Source organism: Manacus candei, unplaced genomic scaffold, assembly GCF_025592945.1.
Source record: "Manacus candei isolate 608988 ecotype Guabito, Panama unplaced genomic scaffold, ASM2559294v1 h1tg000027l, whole genome shotgun sequence".
Classification (NCBI taxonomy): domain Eukaryota; kingdom Metazoa; phylum Chordata; class Aves; order Passeriformes; family Pipridae; genus Manacus; species Manacus candei.
Genome location: NW_026138075.1, coordinates 5,574,433 through 5,580,919, shown reverse-complemented (window position 1 = coordinate 5,580,919; position 6,487 = coordinate 5,574,433). Strand labels below are relative to the sequence as shown.

Genomic DNA, 6,487 nt, shown 5'->3' with positions numbered 1-6,487 from the left:
TAACTCAAAACAGGTCCATATTAACATTCTGCAAAAAGGAGTCAGAAATTCCGAAGTCTGTAAAATCTCCCCTTCTCCTAGAAACAAAGAAAAAAAAGGATATTCAGCATTCAAAACTAGGGAGCTTAAGCACAGAATCTATTCAGTACCATTGAAGTTTTTTCTCAGTTTTGGACTGCTGTCACTATTTGAGAAGATAGCACCATTAAGAGAACTGTACTAAGAATAAAGTGCTATATGTAGGTATCTATAACTTGCCAGATCTTTTGGTAATGCTAAAATGTGAGAAAGGTTGATTTTCTGAGACACCAGTTCTGGTGATATATAGAATATTCTGCTTTAGGAAGTGAGTAAACAGGATGCTTTTAAAAAGCAGCATTCTGAATTTGGGATGTTTACTTCCCTTCACCTCACAGAGATAAAAGAGCATCAAATGAAACAGAGAGCTTTAAATTCTTATGCTGTCACCTGGAGATGCTCTGATCTGGCACTTCTCCAGAGCTCTGTTGTCTTAGGGTTATAAGTTTTGGGTAAACAGTATGGAGAATAGTGACTTCAGTATGCCTATAGATCAACTCAGTTAGATGTTCTTACTCCGGGGAGTCAGCAGCACAACTCAATAAAAAAAGTGTAAAACCCTGATGCCTCTGGTTTAGGATATCTTGAGAGATCTGGACATCTGGAACCATAAAGCTGCCAGAAGTAGGCTAATGCTTTTGCTTGGCAGAAGGCAATTAAAAGGAAAGCTTTCTGTGAAGCTGCCAGCTTTTTGAAAATGTTCAGCCAACAAAGTGGTGAAGAGATCTTCACCTTGATACTGAGTTTTGACATCTCATTACTGATAGTCATTTGGTAACTGTGTGCTCTGGTGCCTACAATCTCAAACATAATGGAAATTATAATTTATTTAGGTAGAGCCCTGGATCAGAGGGTGACTCAAGCAGAAATCTAGGGCAGCCCTGGAAATAATATATAGAGGGGGGAAAAGAAATAAGACTGGTAGGAGAAAACAAGTGTTGACAGTAACTACAGGTAGAAATACACGGTTATTGCTAGCTCTGCAGAATTTAATGGGTGTTCCTTCAACTGCGCTGTTGAACTACTGATAAAGGAAGACATGACAAAACCACCAGGCTAAATCAAACGCTAAAAGATGTAGAGCATCAGAATATTTCAGGGATTCATGTATTTAATTATAAAACACACAGAATAAGTTACAGTTGTCAATTTTAAAGCATCAGTTTAGCACCAGTAAACTACAGACCTGCTTGTGAAATACCATATACGTTTTTTCCTGCACTCATTGAATCTGGATGTACTAACCATTGGACTGTAATGAATGTTACAAACTGCTGGGTTTTTTCCCCTCAAACACATGTGAAGTTATGTTAGGCTTTGAAAAAAATATCTTTGACTGCAATATCTGATATTTTTCACAAAGAACATAAGAAAAAGTTTCCCTAAGATAGTCTAGTTTGTGAACCTTTTAAGCTTCCTTAAACAGGCATAAAAAATTTGTTGTGTTTCTGTTTCCATGTTCTCATTCCCAGACAAAATATCTTTACACACTCTCACTTTTTGCTCTCTAACATCTTGTCCTCATTGTAGTTACTCTTAATGTTCACTACAGAATAAAAGACCGAAATTAGGCCCATTATATATACATTCATATTAGCAGATGAGACTTCAGGTGTGACTTAGAGCAATAGAGTATTTCAGGGAAGAAACTCTGCAGAGCATTCAGCAGCCTCAGAGGTTTAGCAGGATGACTTTAAATCACCAGTGCCCTCTGCTGCTCTGTGGTTGGTCTTTTATTTTGTGTTGTTTTTCCATTCAGCCAGGTATAACTTTGACAGTACTCCAAGCCTTCCTTAATTACTGCTTCCTTATAGGCTGATTCACGGGTACTACGATGCACAGAATTTTGTCCCTATGGGACTATACAGCCTCTCAACTCCAGCACTGACATGGGTAAATTGCTGAGGCAGGACATGAGACAACAGCCTGAGAGCCAGAGCTATCGCTGCCCTGCACCACTGCTCTGGCAGGAATGCTCATCCTCGCCAAAAGCAGGAAATCACAAGGTTTACAAGGAATTTTCCTGCTTGCCCCTAAAGACCTGGAATAGAAAGAGAAGGTTGTTTCTGCTTTTGCCTAGCAGGCTCAGTTTTGAGGAAAGATTCTGTATAGCAGATAGACTAAATCTAATAACATGAAATATGAAAGAGAAAATATGAGTAGTTACAATTTCATCAGCTTCACAGTGTAATACCTACCTAGGGGGAAAATCAATCAGCTAGTGTCTGATCAGTGCTTTCTTGATAGCATTAGCTATGTGAGTTATACAGCCTCTGGAGATAGTGCTTCTTTTCCTTACCTGTGTAATTCATTTATTAGCCTAAATTTACAACTGTCAGCATCGATTTAGAGCACCAAATCTAAATGAACACACATTCTGTGGATTCCAAGGACAGACAGCTAAAAACCTGAGATGAAGGTAACAAATTTTTACATAGAACAGATAACTAATTTCTATTTCATTTATATAAGCATAAAAATAATTGAATTCGTGTCTGGCCAGGAGTTCTGAATTTGGTTTCCACTTCCCTTCATCCTTAAGGGTAGTATGTAACCCCTGATATGATGCAGTAACTCTACAGTCCTCAAAACTGGGGACATAGTCAACTCAAAGTAAAAGGAGGTGCAGTTTTTTGTGACTGTAGTCTACTGTTTTATGCATGTCCAAAATCCTTCTCCACATTCACTTCTCTGTACAGTTGACCACATATGATGTAGGACACTCTGAACTTTTCTGACAGACAAAATAATGATAATTCCAATATTTACTTGGTATGGCCTTTATGTAAAGGTACAAAAGAAGCCAAAAAATCTTATTATTCTACTGGGATAACTATTCAATTGACTCATAAAGTAATATGGTTCCTGCCTTAAAGTAGCTTACAAGCCAATTAAGGCTTAATTGAGCAAGTAGGACAATGGCAGAGGGAATAGGAGACAGCTTGGGCGCTCCCTGATTTGTTTGAACTAGTGTCCTCTGCTTTCCCTTCAGATATGGATGTTTAAAGAATGGGCAGAAGCCTTGATTTCTTGGCAAGGAAGGGCTGCTATGCACAGACACTGCTTGCACACTTCTGGAGAGAGACACTGGTTCCTGTTCTTCTTCATGTTTTACGAGTTAATGGGCACTGTGGTAAGTAGATGCTGTGATATCTATTCTGCTCCAGCTGTCCTCTGTGGGGACCTGATAGCTTGCAGCACAGGGCCCAACTCATAACAAAAAAGCAGCCTTTCTGTCCAAGGCTGACCATGTCCCAGAACTGCAGTGTGGGATATGTGTGTGGCTGTCATGTATCATTTAATTTGGCCATTCCACAGCAAGACAACCCTCCAATAAGAGGTTTCATGCTTCCTTTCGAAACGAAAAGATTTATTTTACTCATTCTCCAAAGCTGAGATGCAACCTCTCCTATGCACCATGATTTGGTCCTTGTGGCAGTGCCAGATCACTGCAATAAAATGTTATCAGGTTACACAGCAAAATGCAAATTATAAACTACATTCAGTATGCCAGAGAACATATAAAGTGCCACAAGTGGTACTGAGTGACTAAGCTTTATGAAGAAAAGGACTCTCATTTGTGAAAAGTATTCTCATTTATGAAAAGTAGTAGGAGGCTCAGTAACTCAAGCTAGTTACTCCAATGGAAAACAAAACAGAGAACATAACCCTTGCTTGCATTTGAACAAACAGACAACATGTAATAATTGCCATGCTAATTGGAGCTAGTATTAGAGAATGAAACTGAATTAATATAGTCCATTCTTTGGTCAAGAATTCAAGCATTCATTTAATGTTTGCATGCTTGAAGACCATTCAGGTTAGATTGGAAAAAACTCCATGCTTCCTGACAAGTCTGACTGCTCAATTATAGACTGTTTTTTGACAGTATGGATCATAGATTTCTGATACTTTTGCTTGTCTCAGGATTTAATAGCCAGACAGTTCATGTTGTGAACATTGTAATAGCCTAGTATTTTGCATCAGTACTTTGACAAAGAAGATGTCTGTTGTCAGCATATGTATCACAAAAATACTACTCTTTTCATTGATACCAGCCTTTACTGTGCCTATTTGTTCCTGTTGAAAATCACCTAAATATGAAAGCATTTTTCCGCCCACAGGTGAAACCTGTACTCTTCCAAAAGAGACAGAAGAAAAAAAGTGGGAAAAAAAGTGAAGGAAAGAAGAACAAAGGGTGGTAAAGGGAAGACAAGTTCTGAGAGCAAGAAAATAAGTAACTAGTGTCTTATAGTCCTTCAAAAGTAAGTTATCTAGTGTGGGAAGAAGTTCTGCTTACTTCTCTTGCCAAAAAAAAAAAAAAAAAGTTATGTCTTCAGGCATTTTCAGTTTCTGTCTTTGTTTCATCAGATACATGCTAGAATTTTAAACCTGCGCAAGACCCGGACCTTTTTCCTCCAGTTACACTCCAGTCTTCTCACGCTGATTTCTGAGCTTAATCTGACAGTGAGTTTCACTGCAAGAGACAGATAGTTGCAGAGGGAGAGCAGTTCAGAAGTCGATGTTTAAATACATAGGCAGAATGTAGAGCTGTAAGTGAATTACAGTACTATGAATAGGGCACTTCATGAAACAAGTACACATTGTGAAAGACTTGGGAAAAGTGCCCCAACCATTTGATCAGTTTCTTGAAAGACATAGGGAATTCCTTTCCAATTTTGAGGAATGCCCTTAAACACATTAAAATGCTTGGCCTTTCAAGCATCCAATGCCATGCAAACCTGGCAGGGTTCTTCTTGAAAGCACAAGGACAACAAAGACTGATATGAAACTCAAATAACAGAAGGTTTTTTATCTCTTCTGTTTTTCAATAGAAAGGCTAATAAAATCCTCTGAGGCTATTATGATCTTCCATGTAGAGCAGGAAAGCTCTCAAGGTTTCTAATGTGAAGAAATATTATCTCTAGTGGTGTTTTATATGGTATACACCTGTATTTCTGTATTTACTTCAAGTCACATGATATATCATATGTACAGTACACCATTATCCCTCTAAGATTAGTAGGATTTGATGGAGAACTTAACTTTCCATCAATGTTAACAGCAAGTATTCTAATTCTGTCAAAAGCTAAAAAAATACCAACAATTTTTATTTCATGAAAATGGGAATGGTCTCAACACTCACTCTACTGTTAATCACTTCCATCCATGTTTATAAAGGCTATTGTTATTGTGTTACCCTTCACTTGGTCTCACCTCTATTTTTCCAGCATGTTTTTTCTTGAATGCCCACCTTTTCTTTACCAGTAAGAGTTGAAGCCATTCCCTTAGTTCAAACTCCTTGGTCACGCTACCTCCTGCCCTACATTTGATATCTTATTGAGCTCAGTGTCTTCCCTCAAAGCTTCCTCTTGTTTTCAGTCTCTGTCTTAGACCTTTAATTTGTATTGACTCACAGTATGGTTGCTGTGAGCTCTGCACCTGCTCCTATCCCATATCGATGGCTAAATTCTTACAGATGACTGTTTCTAGGGGAGACTCGGCTGAAACTTAAAAATAACAGAAGAGCAGCTATGCAGTGCTGACTCGAGCCTACACATTCAACAGCTGCCAGTCCAGTTTGACTTGAAAATTCTACCACTCAGTCACTGACCTAAAATCTAGGCATACTCAGGGTTCCCTCAGTTTAGCCAAGTCAGCATCTGCACGAACAACATTAGCCTGCTAGTAACTGCGGCTACATTTAATTCTCTGAATGCCCAAATGACAGTAAATGTTGACAATTTACTTGGATATAAGCACAGTGCTTGTGGGCTACCTAAGGCTAACCCCAGCCAAAAAACGAAGTGGATATTTTGCACTTAAACATTCAAAGAAAATTAGGAAAGATCTGTTTGAGAGAAATTTTCCAGTTTCCCAGAAAGACAAAATCAAAACCCTAACCTTCCTGTCTCCCTCCCAAAATACCAAATTATTTTGTCTTTTATTAAAAAAAGAACACTGAAGAAGGTAAAGCATGAAAAATTTTGCAGGAAAAAAAAGGTTCAGTTTTTCTCTGTAACCTGGATGTGTTAGAAGAATTATCTTCATCACCACTACTTCATTTTGTAAGAAATTCATACAAAACAACCCTGTACTGTCTCTGTTGCATGACTCCAAAACTTGTAAGTTCGATTATAGCTCAATACCATTGTAGCTCAAAATTTGTATAAACCATATGATCATGAATGCAGACAGCCTTAATTACTTTAACAAAGAACAGCTGTGTTGTTTTGGGGCTGCCATTTGCTTCTCATTAATGATTAACAATCTCATAAGACCAACAAATTAATAAAAAATAGTTATTGGCTAATAAATACTAATAAAGGGAAACTTTTTAACATTTGCTTTGCATTTTATATTGCTGAGGATGTTATTTATCTATTATTTTGCTTCACAGCAGTGAAAA

The 6,487-nt window shown here is 37.9% G+C and overlaps 1 long non-coding RNA gene across 1 annotated transcript; it reads left to right on the top strand.

Moving 5' to 3' along the window:
• Positions 1 to 2,393: 2,393 nt before the first annotated feature.
• Positions 2,394 to 4,442, top strand: LOC127471977 (uncharacterized). The gene is made up of 3 exons (XR_007904823.1): positions 2,394 to 2,497; positions 3,071 to 3,211; positions 4,203 to 4,442. It is a non-coding gene; the product is annotated as an uncharacterized LOC127471977 (long non-coding RNA).
• Positions 4,443 to 6,487: the final 2,045 nt, after the last annotated feature.